The sequence below is a fragment of the Trachemys scripta genome, chromosome 1, assembly GCF_013100865.1.
Source record: "Trachemys scripta elegans isolate TJP31775 chromosome 1, CAS_Tse_1.0, whole genome shotgun sequence".
In the NCBI taxonomy this organism is placed as follows: Eukaryota; Metazoa; Chordata; order Testudines; family Emydidae; genus Trachemys; species Trachemys scripta.
Genome location: NC_048298.1, coordinates 156,275,577 through 156,290,431, shown reverse-complemented (window position 1 = coordinate 156,290,431; position 14,855 = coordinate 156,275,577). Strand labels below are relative to the sequence as shown.

At 43.8% G+C, this 14,855-nt stretch overlaps 1 protein-coding gene across 1 annotated transcript in view; it reads right to left on the bottom strand.

Annotated features, from left to right (window-relative positions):
- Positions 1–4,281, bottom strand: part of LOC117887829 (tyrosine-protein phosphatase non-receptor type substrate 1-like) — a 32,481-nt gene extending 28,200 nt beyond the window's left edge. The window contains exon 1 of the mRNA XM_034790577.1: positions 4,090–4,281. The gene's annotated coding sequence lies outside the window, so the exon portion shown is untranslated. The remainder of the gene's footprint in view (positions 1–4,089) is intronic.
- Between the last annotated feature and the right edge of the window lie 10,574 nt (positions 4,282–14,855).

Below are 14,855 nucleotides of genomic sequence, written 5' to 3'. Positions count from 1 at the left end.
GTAGTATAAGGGGGAAAACTCTCCAATGGTGTCCCAAATCCCGATAGCCCCCAACTGCTAATGTTTGCACTTGCACATGTAGCCAGCCATCTGTTTAGCAGTTCCACATCCTAAGGAAGTCACTGAGTACCAAATGGCCTTTGCTGCAGCCAGCATCAGTATGGGTCAGGGGAACATGGTACAAAGGTAGGGAACCTGGTGCACCCATTTCTGATGAAACTGTACCCTCTTGGACCAGTGGTTTTCAAACTTTTTTCTGGTGACCCAGTTAAAGAAAATTGTTGATGCCCGCAATCCAACGGAGCTGGGGATAAGGGGTTTGGGGCATGGGCAGAGGGTTGGGGTGCGGGAGGGGGTCAGGGCTCTGGGCTGGGACTGGAGATGAGGGGTTTGGGGTGCAGGAAGGGGTTCTGGGTTTGGGGGGGTGCTCATGGCTGGGGCAGGGGATTGAGGCGCTGGGTTGGGACACAGGCTTACCTCAGACAGCTCTTCGTCAGTGGCTCAGCCAGGGTGCAGAGGCAGGCTTCCTGTCTGTCCTCGCACTGTGGGCCGCACTGCGCCCTGATAGCGGCTAGCAGCAGGTCTGGCTCCTAGGCGGAGGTGAGCAAGTGGCTCCGCGTGGCTCTCACCCCCTGGCACCGCCCCCTCTAGCTCCCATTGACCAGTGCTTGGGGCAGGGGCAGTGCACAGAGCTCAATATCCCCCCACCTAGGAGCCAGACCTGCTGGCCACTTCCAGGGCGCAGCGCAGTGTCAGAACAGGTAGGGACTAGCCTGCCTTAGCCGGGTAGCACCGCCGACAGGACTTTTAATGACTCGGTTGGTGGTGCTGACCAGAGCCACCGCGACCCAGTGCCTTACATTTCACAACCCTGTACTGGGTCATGACCTGCAATTTGAAAACCACTGTGTTAGACCCAATGTAGGAGAGGAGTGAATCCAATGTAAAACAAGGTTTGAAATTTGGTAGAAACTCACTGGATTTCCATTCATCTAGAATCACAGAGTTTCAAGCCAGAAGGGACCACCATATCTTCTAGACTGACCTCCTGTGCATCACAGGCCTCTAAATTCTACCCTGTTACCAGTTTTGAGCCCAATAACCTGGATTAAACAAAAGTATTACAGACCCCAAGACAGTAAACTATTGTGTGCCCCAGGCAGAGAAAAGGAGTGACTGAGGTGCGCCAGTGCCCGAGGCACCTGCAATGGCAGGGAATTGATTCGGTGAGATATACTCAGATGATCCTAGCAAACCATATGCACTCCATAAGGTTAAAAAGAAACAAGCACTCCAAATTTCCTGCCAATCTGACCTGGGTAAAAATTCCTTCCTGATCCTGGAAACACTGATCAATTCAACCCTGAGCATGTGAGCAAAACCCACCAGCCAAGCACCTGAGAAAGAGAATTCTTTGTACTGCATCAGAGTACTGGCCCACCAGTGCAGTGTCCCATCTCCAGCTGTTTCCATCTCTAATGCTTCAAAGGAAGGGCAAAAAAAATTAATCCTGAATACAACAAGAGGAAAAAGAATTCCTTCCTGACCCCTACAGGTGACTGGTGGAAGCCCTGAAGCATGAGATTTAGGAACAGAAGACATAGGACCAAAAGAGAATCCCTGGGCCACTGAACCCAACCTCACCCCCATCACAGTTTCTATTTCATAAATTTATCAAGCTCTATCTTGAAACTAATTAGGCTGTTTGCTGCAACAAATCCTACCGGGAGGCTCTTCAAGAATTTTTCAAACCAAATAATACTTCAGGGACACCACTTACCTCAGCTCTTCTCTGTGGAGGAGATGGCATAGTTGAGTCCAAAAAGTTTTAAGCTACAATTATAAATATCACTCAGGGACCGCTTTCATTACATACCAAGCAAGTAACTTATTAGATCCCCACTTTCTTTTTAATCTCATGCAAACTCTGCAGTAAGTGAACTGACCTCTACGCCTCTTGTGGCAGCAAGACCAATACACAAGGAATCATCTCGCCACCCAACTTTTCCCAAATTCCAGCATGAAGGCCAAACAGGAGATAGTCGGGATCAAGTCAAAACTCTTCCATCATATTGGGGTGCTGCTTTTGACTTGGAGTCCTGCAAGTTATAAGGCTGTTTTCAGGGGAAAGATGTTGTGGAAAAACAAAAACTTCAGAGGGGCTGAATGTTCACAAGTCTAAGCTTGTTCTTGTCACTGTCCTTCCAGCAGGTAAAAATAAGAATGAGACAAACTACGTCTGTGTCATCTTTCTAAGTGAAAGGTTCTTGTTCAGTTTTTGGCACAATAAAAAAGTGACGTTGATTTTCAAGCAAAGCAAATGACCTTTATATGGGGAGTGACACTGTCTTAGCAGAATGCACACATCCCAGCCACAGAATAACCAATTTCCAGAGAGCTCACTGTCTGAAATAGTTCACTACAGGTAAAGCTTAGAAAATTAGCTACAAGTCTTTTGACACTTCTAGCCACAAAAAGTACTGAAAACCACACCTAAAATAGAGTTGCATAATACTGTCTTTTCTAGTTTTCTCCAAATATTGAACCCCTTCAGGAGTTTAGGCCAGAGGCTTCCCCAGGAACTTCTTGTAGAAGGATTGAAAGGAACCATTTTTCTCTTCCTTTCCCCTCTCCACAGGGGAAAGGCTTTGTAAGAACCGAGCGCTACTGGCTTCGGTCAGCTCTTCCCCTCCTGGGCTCCGGGGGTGCAGGGTCCAGAGGCATGGGGGCTGCCCGAAGCCGGTAGCGCTCGGGCAGCTCGGCGCTTACAGAGCCCAGGAGTTCAGGGAGCACTGCAGCCGCCGGAGCCCGGGAGGGGAAGTGCCCGGCCGGGGGCGCAGGGTCCGGAGGCATGGGGGCTGCCCGAAGCCCGAGCACTACCAGCTTCACGGTTTGCCGGGCAGCCTCCAGACCCTGTGCCCCCGGCTGAGTGCTTCCCCTCCCGGGATCCAGCTGCGCTAGGGAAGCGCCGGCTGGGGGCGCAGGGTCTGGGGGCTGCCCGGCAAACCATGAAGCCGGTAGCACTTGGGCAGCCCTTTTCGTGTGGCTGGGAGGGAGGAGGAGGAATGCGGGGCGCTCAGGGGAGGGGGCGGAGTTAGGGGGGGACTTTGGGGAAGAGGTGGGAAAGGGGCGGAGTTGGGGTGGGGCCAGGGGTGGGAAAGGGGCGGGCCCAGGGCCCCATGGAGTGTCCTCTTTTTTTATTTTTTAAATATGGTAACCGTATTCAGGGCCCTCATATCAAAAACATCTATTCCTCATGATACGTGGCACCTGTGCTTCTCCAGGGATTCCATGACTTCCTCATTAGTCTCTAGGGTGGTCACATTATTTGTTAAAGTTCTTTGGCTAATTTCCAATCCACATGCTAGTGCTCAGATATAAATCAATTTCAATTAATTATTGCTTCCCTTCCAATCTGGATTTCTTGAGACACTCAATCTGGTAGGGGGAGATTTTCAAAGGCACAAATGACAGTTAGGTGACTAACTCCAAGTGAAAATCAGCCCTTTGAAAATCTCCTCTTTAGACTGTAAGATCCAGGGGGCAGGAGCTGTTATTCACTGTCTATTTGTACAGTGCTTAGCATAATGGTGACCTGATCTAGGTGGCCTCCAAGGGATCCAGCAACAAAAATGTTAAAGTAATAACTGCAGGGAATACCTTGCTAAAGCCAAATGAATCACAACCCTTCCATTTGCAGAACGAGAAAGACTGAAATTTTTTAACAGATAGACTTGACATTTAAGTACTCAAATGTGGTTTGTTCACGGAGCTGCTAGGAAGCAACCTCCCACTTACCAATCCACCCCCTCCCCATGTGCTATCAATCCTTAACTACAAAAGGGGAAGATTATATGAGATAAAAGGGTCACACCGGAGTATTGACCTCAGTTAGTTTTCACACACAATACAAAGTCCTTGATTTTCTGTGTTTGCGTGTGTTCTAACTAGGGACAGAAGGAGGGTGAATTTGTGGATTCTGACCATGTCAAAAGCCTTCATTACACCCCACAGGAGCACCATCCCCGTCCCCAATAGCAAGAAAACTTAAATCAGAAACTATTTGTTTGCAATAAATAGAGCTCTTACCAGGTGTCTTCTCTTCTACAGCATGCAGTTCTGTTCACACCAAGCCCACTGCATGTTTCTCAGCAGAGCACTTCAGCAAGGGCGAGGAATGGTGCCATCCCACATAGCACACTGTGTGCAAACCACAGTTCAGTTGTGAAGTCCTGTATCTCTAGTTTCAGAGTAGCAGCCGTGTTAGTCTGTATCCGCAAATTCCTGTATCTCTAGTACATGATAATATAGAGGGTCAGAAAACTTCAAAGGGAAGACACTGCTCACCAGTAGAGCGCCTCTGATGTTTTCAAGTGGAACATTATTCTGGCAGAAAAAATAGTGTCTCAAAAATCTACACAATACCATGGGACCCTTTTGATTCTGATGAAACTTCATTGAAAAAAAATTGAAATGAAACATTTTGGTAAGTTCAAAACATGCCATTTTGACCTTTTTGGGGATGGAATGTTTCAATTTTTCATCAGTTACAATACCAAACCAAGAACAATATCAATTACAAATGCCCAGTTAAAATACCAGTTACCAGCAATGAGCAAACCAAGTATCGCTTACAGAATCTATTACCCATTCACATTTAGAATACAAATTACAATACCAATCACTATTTTATATTATAGTATTGAATAACTGAAAAATGATTACACCCTATTTTTAAGCATAAAATAAAGCTGAAATTCAAACAATTTCAATTTTATTGAAATGAAATATTTCAATCAACCTGCAACAATTCTCCCTCCCTTCCCTCCCTGCCCCCCAGCAATTTTGTTTCCTGGGAATTTCAAAATTTTGACATTTGGTTCCAATTCAGAACAATTTTCTTGCTAATGTTGTAATTTCCCATGGACTGGGGATAGTCCAAGTTTCAACCAGTTGTACTCACCACAGAGAGCTGGGCTGTGTGTTTGTCATGACACAACAGCATGGTGTCTTTTGTACTTTCACACAGTTTTTATCCACGGATCTCAAAGTGCTTCACAAACTTGAATCCTCCCAGCAGCCCTGTGAGTTGGGTAAATACGACTACCCAGGGGCTGGCTTTATGTCTGATTTACACAGACTGCCAGCATAAACCAAGGTGCCATGGCAGCCAGTAGGTGGATGCCATTGCCTTGTGCTATGACAACTTCACCTGGGCCAGGGGGAGCAGTGTCATCCAAAAAGCAAGTCGGCTATCTAGGGTTTTGGGGGCATATGGTGAAGGCAGTCAGAGGAGGCCCTGATCTTTTTCGGGTAGCCTCTGCCAGCAGCATTGCTGCAGAGCTTCTGCTTTAATCTAAAGCTGCTAGCAGAACCCGCTGAGTAGAGACATTCCTATCCTCATCTGGAGGCAAATCCCTGACATGGTACAACCCAAGGCACACAATGAAGAACAAATGAGTTGCCCAAATTTATAAAGGGACAGAGGCAGGAACAGACCCCAGATCTCTTCTTCCCAGGCTGCTGCTCTGACCACTGGTTCCACCTCCCTCCTCTGGCAGAACTCTCCTAAAACCACATTGCTAGTTTGGTGTTTCTTGTGCTGCTGGCAGACCAGGTCAGACCAGGGCAACGGGCCAATTCACTTGTGTATTAGGATAGAGCAAAATGAGTGTAAATGTAAGAGAGTATTCAGGTGTTTAAACTTCACAAAAACTGGTGGAATGTTTCTTGTATTGTTTTCACTGATCTGTTTCTGTTACAATGCAATAGCAAACATTTACATTGTGTATATACCCCTTAACTATAACCCATCGAAGAAATCTTGTGAAATGCTAATGAAGGACGTTAACAGAAAATGCTAATTTCAAAGCAAGTGGTCAGTATGTGGGATGATGGAAGTCAAAGCCTCTAAGTGCATTCCTCACTTACCATCATCAAAGGAAAAGCCCACATGGGAAGACACTATCAGCTTGTGTTCTATCAGAAGATGATATAAGAATGGATTCCAAGAAAGCTGCTTCATCTCTGGACTGTTACAGGGATGTGCACCAGATGCAAAGCGGAGATCCCCAGAGACAATCTGGGTACCCTGAAAAAGATTTTTGGGAGCCTGGCAGTTTATTACATCACTGCCACCATTTTGAATTACAGACTGTCACTCACCTGTTCTTATACTTTACCTGCTTTATCCTCTCAATAACTTTCTTTTCCTTTTCTTAGTTCTATAATAAATTCTATAGTTAGTTTACAATAGAATTGGCTGCCAGCGTTGTCTTTGGTGTAAGATCTACGGTACCATCTGATTTAAGGTAAGTGGCTGGTCTCTTGGGACTGGGAACAATCTGATGTGATTTTTGGTTTAAATAACCATTATCACAAAGTTCAGTTTGCCTGGTTGGCAAGGTAGGCTAGAGAGTCTAAAGGGACTGTCTGTGACTTTATGGTAAGACTGATATAGTGATCCAGACATTCACATTGCTTATTGACTTGATGAAATCTAATTACAGAACACATCACCAGCTTGGGGTATCTGCCCTGTTTCTTACAGTCTGCCCCAAGGTAGCCACTCTCAGTGGTGTCACTCCAGACAACAGGTTTCAGAGGGTTAGCCGTGTTAGTCTGTATCAGCAAAAAGAACAAGGAATCCTTGTGGCAGCTTAGAGACTAATAAATTTATTTGAGCATAACCTTTCGTGGGCTAAAGTCCACTTCATCAGATGCATGCAGTGGAAAATACAGTCGGAAGAGATATTATACACACACACACACACACACACACAGAACATGAAAAAATTGGTGTTACTATACCAACTCTAATGAGACTAATTGATTAAGGTGGACATTTCTATTGAGGGGGAGACGTTCAATTCATTCATCCAGCTCAGATTAGTGACAGGATGGTCTTGTGGTTAAGGCACTGGCTTAGGGTTTGGGAACTCTGAATTCAGCTCCTCACTCTTTCACAGACTCTCTGTGTGATCCTGGGAAAATCACTTACTCTCTCTGGGCCTCAAAGTAAGTGGGGACGGGAGAGAGGAGGGCATCACCCATCCTTAGTAACAGCCTCTGTTTCTCTAATGTACTGCTGGCAACGTCTCGTTTCCTCAGCAGTCTCTGTGTGTTTTGCCGGCAAACCATCACACTGCTACAGCAGCCCAGCCAGGGTGAGATGTAGGACCAGATCCTCTGCTGGCATAACTTCGTGTAGCGCCATGGAAGTCAATGTCAATTTACATCACTGGCCTGTAATCTGCAGCTTGACTATGATCAAGCATAGCTCCCACCCTTGCAGCTCAAAAGGCCCTGCCTCACTGAAGTCCTCACCACTCTGGCATGACCTGTTTGGGAGAGGAAAGCCATATCAATTAATTAATTAATTAGCCTCTTAGAGTTGATATGGCTACTTCCACCTTTTCATGTTCTCTATATGTACATATATCTCCTTACTATATGTTCCATTCTATGCATCTGATGAAATGGGCTGTAGCCCACGAAAGCTTATGCTCAAATAAATGTGTTAGTCTCTAAGGTGCCACACGTACTCCTGTTCTTTTTGCGGATACAGACTAACACAGCTGCTACTCTGAAATCAGGTGACAGAAGCCCTGGCCCTCCCCTTTTCTCATGTGAAGTGGCTCCTCCTAGCTGAGGGATTACTCAGGTTTTATCATTGTAGCCCGGGTCAAAACACTGTATGACCATCACTTGTACTTCAGCTAGTTAGTGGGCTCTGCAGGTTGACGCAGAGGTGAAAAGTTAAAGAAAATACCCAGGACCAGGGGAAGGTTGTGCACCCTCCTCCTTTGCTGCTTGGGTGGCAGCTTCCCTGTCTCCCACTGGCAACAGGCGTACTCTCTGGAGCAACACTGCTGAGCCACCACAGGAATGCTCCATAGTGAGCCAGTCCTCCATGGCCCCCATCCCCTCACCGACTGACAGGGGCTCTGCTAGCTTGATCACACTTCTTCTCTCTCACTTTGGGAGCCGTGAGAGCCGTCACTCTGTTAAATATATCTAGACGCTTCTGCATCTCTTTATTCAGCACTTGTGACCTTCACCACTTCCTCTCACTCAATAGGCTCCCTTCCCCCTCTCTGCCACATATGTAGCAAAGACAGCTGGTTTTTTTGGTAGCAGATTACCAGACTGAACCAGGAGGCAGAGCTCTCATCACTCCAGCCACGGAGGAGAGGGAGTGCAGGTAGGGTGACCAGATGTCCCGATTTTATAGGGACAGTCCCGATTTTTTCTTATATAGGCTCCTATTATCCCCCGCCCCCATCCTGATTTTTCACATTTGCTGTCTGGTCACCATAAGTGCAGGGCTCCTTTCTGGTTTCAGCAGAGAAGCTGCAGTTCCCTTACTGTAGCCCTTGGCCTGCCACTTGCAGATGCCCCTGAGGACAATGCTGTTTCTGTGTGGGTGCCCGTTTTTGGCAGGCTGCCTGGCTTTTGGCCAAAGCAAGACTGTATTGGAGATCTAAACAATAGCGTTAAACTGACCACTGTGCCTCCATCAATGGCCCAGACAAGGAAGGGTAATATTCTAGACCACTACAGAATCTGGCCGAGGTGCTCTACCTCCCTCCCCTCCGAACTGCAGGCCAGATGGACTGATCACAACCTCTGCTTGCAAACCCCCCGCCCCCTCGCATTATGATTACACTCATCCATTCAGGGAACAGCAAGATACCATGGGATATCAGGTCACTAAGGCCTAGTCCCCACTAACCCCCCCACATAAATAACGTAGCTGAATTTGAAGTACCTTAGTCCGAACTTACCGTGGGTCCAGACGTGGCAGGGAGGCTCCCGCGTCGATGCCGCGTACTCCTCTCGCCGAGCTGGAGTACCGGCGTCGACGGCGAGCACTTCCGGGATCAATCCGGAATCGATTTATCGCGTCTAAACCAGACGCGATAAATCGATCCCAGAACATCGATTGCCTGCCGCCAGACCCTCCGGTAAGTGTAGACGTACCCTAAGCTGACTAATCAGTAGTTACACAATGGCAATGAAAGCAGGGGGGGAAAAACAAAAACAAAAAAAATGTTGCATGGAATAGCAAATGGGTTCAACTTTTCCATTAAAAGTTTCCAGGGGAAAATTTTGAAAAGTAGAAAATGATAAAAAATATTTTTCTGTCCAAAAACTCCATTTCTAAATAAAATTAGACTAAATTTGATGGGCTAAGTTCTCACAAACACACACACAGATGGGACTTAGGTAGAAACTTCTCCCATTAGATATGTCCTTGTGTAACAGATCAGATCACATTATGCCTTTGTAGTGAATAACACGTATGTATCCCTTTAGTTTGGCATGCCTCTGGTGGGCATTTGTGTCTTCTATTGCATAAAACCCCAGAACCTTGCCCGAGCAGCGATGTCTATACGTAAGTAGGCCTATATATTTATATACAGTTAGTAGATACGATTAGTTGGAACCCAGGTGTGTCCGTGTGGTTTCTTTATATTCTTAATGTTGACCAGAAAGCAAAAATAACAGCCTCTAGCAGTGGCTGTCCACTCTCAACACTCCTTCCCTGCTCTGTTCCTTTTCAGTACGAAGAGACTTTTGTCTTGACCATTTCAATCCTGTCTTAGCTTCTTGACATCTTCTGAGCACCAGTAGCATGTGTTTGGAAAGAACTTACTGTGCTGAGGGAAAGCTGGAACTCCATTTGCAGGCCTTCCATCCATGTTTAATCCCTGGTAATGGATAATTAAGAAGCACACTACTTGGCTTCAAAACATAGAATATACTTTATTGCCTGCTAGTTAATTAAAGTGAGGAGTAAACACCATAGCTGAAATAAGCATAAAGGGTCCAGGAGAAGGAAAGAATATTCAGTCACCAAACAAGGCATCAGGCAATAAACTGTACACAATATAAATTATCTGTTTCTCAAACAACTCAATCTTTATTTTGCTAGTGGCATTATCGGATTAGTTATCAGTAGTAAAATCTCTGGATTTCATTTTCTACACAGCATTAATAGTAAGAAATATATAAGGGACTCTGCAGAAAGCAATACAAAGGAGCTATATACACAGGCACCTTCTGTGGAGCAAGAACATAATCTCATCTAGTCAGGGACGACTACCTACAAACAAAAGAACATGGTAGTACAATATTAGCTCAGAACTTTGTTCTGCAGCTGCCTTTCCATAAGGCAGGCAGGCCAACTTATGTATACATATATATTTTAATATAGATATATATTTATTATTTTAAAAATAATGTGAACTACCTGTAGTTCCTAGACTAATTTTAAAGAGGCAGTGTACCTTTCTGAAGCTTTATTTCAGGAAGTATATTAAAAATGGTATAGAAAAAGGCTAGCCGACCCTAGCTGGCATATAGACTTGAGTTATGTTCCCTTGAAAATTTTCTATGGCTATAGTTGCCATCAACATCGAGAACGATGCGTCTAGGCATTCGGATTGCTATTTATGTTGCCCTAATTGCTAACACCAAGTGTATGCGATTCTAGTGTTAGTAATTCTGTTGATTATAAATAGCAAAAATGCGGCAATACATTGTCAAAGTCTGACAGCATGATAAAGAGCTAGCCTATATTTGCATGCAGAGTTTTGTTGTCTAATCTTAACATAAGTTGTTCAGTCAGAGTGCTGTACTCATGAAAAATATGTACTCCAACCCACTCCCAGAAAGGCTATTCTTTCTAGGGAAAATGTATTACTTGTCTTACCACGCAACTCAGCGGTCCTTCATGCAGGATAGCTCATATTTTTCAGATGATATCCTTTCTGTCCTCTACAGTCATAGTCTACTTTTCTTAGAGTAACTAAATATCAGAGAATGTGAGCAATTGAAATCCATCATTATATTTAAGGAATCACTGCTACATATCTTGGACCAGATCCTCAGCAGGTATATTGGCATCACTCCATTAAAAGTCAAGAAGTCAGTGGAGGGGTGCCAGTTTACATCACCTGAGGATCTGTCCTTTCTGCTGAAAATGTTCTTTAGTAATCCTCTTGGAGCCTGATCCTGTAAGCTGCTGTGTACTAATTTCAAAGGAGAGGAAGGCTGTCAGCAATTGGTAAGAGGTATAGTCAGCACCTTGCAGGACTGAGCCCTTATTTTGTGCCATTTGTCTCTAGTCCACTCTCAGTTGGGTTTCGGATGAGAAGTCTATGCAGATGCACACAGGGCCGGCTCCAGGTACCAGCTTTCCAAGCAGGTGCTTGGGGCGGCCCTCCGGAGAGGGGCGGCACGTCCAGCTATTCGGCGGACGGTCCCTCACTCCCGTTAGGAGCAAAGGACCTCCTGCCGAATTGCCGCCGCAGATCGCGATCGCGGCTTTTTTTCTCTTTTTTTTTTTGTCTGCCTGGGGCGGCAAAAACCCTGGAGCCGGCCCTGGACACACAACATCAATCTGTGTGCATGTACAAGATGCAACTTTTCATATTGGGTTGTCTGTTAAAAACAGAGGGACAATGCCTCTTTCAAACATAATGTTATCCAACTGCCAAAACAACCCCCCAGCTTTTTGCTCGTGAAATACTAGTTCTTCCCCCCCCCCCATAAATGTATGCCCCTTAATACGCTTTCTGTAGTTCACAGATTCATCCTCCAGAATCAACATTGTCATTTTGATACTTGATTGTTCTATTTTTGGTAAATCCAGTTCTTTACTGGGCTGGATACAACAAAGAGTTACAACAAAACAGATATTTTTTTCCAGTCCATACAAGGCATGGGCCTTGATCTGGAATCTTAATCGAGGCAAGACTCCCACTGAAGATAAATGAGCTGTGGGAGGCCAAGGAATGTTGAGATTCATTTTTTACTTGTAACATTTGAGTCAGAAACTAGTTGGTGCAATAAATACTTTGTTTTGCTTCGTTTTGACACTTGGCCAGGTATTCACCATGGCTTACAAATGCTTAATTGTAATATACCTTCCAAGCTACAAACCTGAAAACTCATGTAGCTTAGCTCAGATTTCAAAGCCATGAGAGGCCATTATGATCACCTTTTTTACCTCTTTCATGCCACAGGCTTTGCATATAAATCATATACCCATGTGATATCTGAACAAAAACATACAGTTAGCCAAACATATGCCATATTTTGAGTATAATTCAAAGCATTGATCAATAACTGTGTGGTGACAGATACAATTTTCCACAACAATGTACTGATTTAACAAGTACTTTATAAGCTTTTTAGTTTTTATAATATGTTGATGGGTTAACTTTTTAATAAAAAAGTTTATTTGTTAATCTTAGAGGAACAAGACCTATTTGCAATACCACTGATAGAAAGTAATTAACTGAATAGACAGCTGATGCTGGGAATTTATAAACATACCTACAATAAAATTAAACTTATGGAAGGCAAACATTTATTTACTGAATTCAACATTAGTGTTTGACTCTATTTACAAGACAGTAAAGCCAGATAATTCCCCATTGCTTCCTGAGTTACTAGAAATAAGTTTCTCTTAGTTTCATTCATATAGTTACACTGGGCAAAACGGATCAAGACCTGCACCAAAAAGGGCTGAGTTGTAAAAGCAATTCTTGGGTGCTACAGCATGTTAAATTTAAACAGCTCTGGAAGAGCAGACAAAACACTGAAGCTGGAATGTCATCTGTACTGTGCATGATTGGGCTTGGGCTTTTTCTGTTTGTCTAGGGATATTCATTCTGATACGAGTTTAAGTTGCGCATATCTCAATTACTGGGTGAGCATGAGGGGAAAATTTAAAGATTTACTTCACATTCAGGTCTTACTTTACACCTCGCCCAGCTCAGATGGGTGTGTAATTTAAATAAAAGCAAACAGACTCCCGTTTTCGAATGAATGACTTCAATGAGAGTGCTGTATCTGGAGAGTTGACAGGACTGGGCCCTACATGTTTCGCTGACTAGATCGGTAATTCCTGTTAAATTTGTAATTCACGCTAAAAGCATTTGTTGACACTTAGATGCGGATTTTAAATATCAGGAAGGTAGGAGAGGTATACCCAACAAGCTGTATGGGAAATACAGGCAAAATCTGGGATGAGAACACCTAAAATGCATACAAAATACAACAAATTAAAATCAGAGACAAACCTTTGATGTCTTTGGATATTGTCAGCAAAATGTGGGATTCTGAAAGCACATTCAAGACTGTACATGTAGTGAGCAAATCTGCAAAATGCAGGGCCAACAGAGACCCAAGTTGTCTTTTCTGACTCTGCTACATGATTCTTCAATCCTTTTTTGTTTATCCTCGGCATGGCTGCTGGCACAAGCGTATGAAACCAATGGGGGTAAGAGAGGCTGGGGACTTTTGTACTAGGGGGCAGTGTGTGAAACACCAGAGTGGAAAAAAAAATTGCATTTAAGACATAACTAAGGATTTCTGCTGGCATTAAAATAATGGGCTGCTGTATTTATTGCTTAATTTGCAACTAAAATAAAGTTTGATAAGCTTTCACCCCAGTCTTGTGGACTGAAAGTGAATCTGGGAGCCAGGAATTCCTAGCTCCCATAGCAGGTTTGAGCAAATCACTTCACCCCCTGCCTCAGTTTCCCCATCTGTAAAATGGGGATAACACCTATCTAACTCACAAGAGTATTGAAAGCATGAACTTGTGTAAAGTGTTAAGTATCACTATTAACTTTTATTTAGCAAATAACTTTTTTTTTTAAAAGATGGAAGTACTGAACCTAATCAACTTTAGAAATATTGGCCCTAATGTGATAATCATAGGTAGGAGATCTTGATTATGAAGGGAATATTCAAAGGAGTTAAGGCTTTAAAAATTTCAGTAGCATCCGGGCCTATGACTCATATGTTCTTTTGAAACACCAAGCCTGTAACTTTTGGTCTAACAAGGTTAGACCAAAAGTTGCGGCTGTAGGAGTCAGCCACTGTCCTAACCATACAGTTCTCATTGATGTCCATAAAAATTGCATTCAGGGAGCTTCCATATGGCAAAGCCAGGTTGCAAGGTGAAAGTAACCAGTTTCAGTAACATTTGGAGACATACTTTGCCCTTGGTCTCTACTTGAACTCCCATTCATGACAAGGGGAGGTCTGCCTGGAGAATGAGGGTTGAATATGCCCCCTTTACCACAGAAAATATATAACAGTATGCTAGATTAGCAAGATCTGTCTATGTTAACTACTACACCTACAGGAAAAGAGCACCTGAATCTTGATTAAGAATTGGTTCTATCTCAGATTAGAAATAACAAGGTTTTTAAAATTCTACTGAGCTTGTTTAGGGGTTTTTGTTGTTGTTGTTGTTTTTTGTTTTGCATGAGAGAGAATATAGGTTAGTCTAGTTGTGTACCTCAAACTAACCACAAAAACAATGGTGTCACCTTAACTCTAGAGACAGATATGTGTGCTAGTTCCTGTACTATGGGACTCATGGTATTTTTCTAAATGACTTAAATGGAAGCAGGATCAGGTCCCATATGGGGACCTCTCTCTATAATTTATTGCAGATTGCATACAACATCTTGGTGCATCAATCAATGAAAAAACAGTCATAAAACAGACTCGCGTACACAGGAAAACTGTTCCATTAAAAGCACGAACAAATAGCCAGAATAAAAGCCTTAGAATAGTATGCAATGTATATACAAAGAGTGCACCACCCAAGTGACTGAAACCTAGATCTACAAGGGATCACTGAACATTTTTGGTCTTTATCAGTGGTCACAAGCACTGTCAGGGTAGATGTATTTTTTCTTTATTTGGTTTGTGCCTCACAACCTGGCTTTAAAAATGAACTTCTCATAGCAAATCTGTAAAAAGGTTCTGAGTAAAAAACAAGCAGGTTTAGGATTACCACCAAAACTCGGTAAAAAAATAAAGAA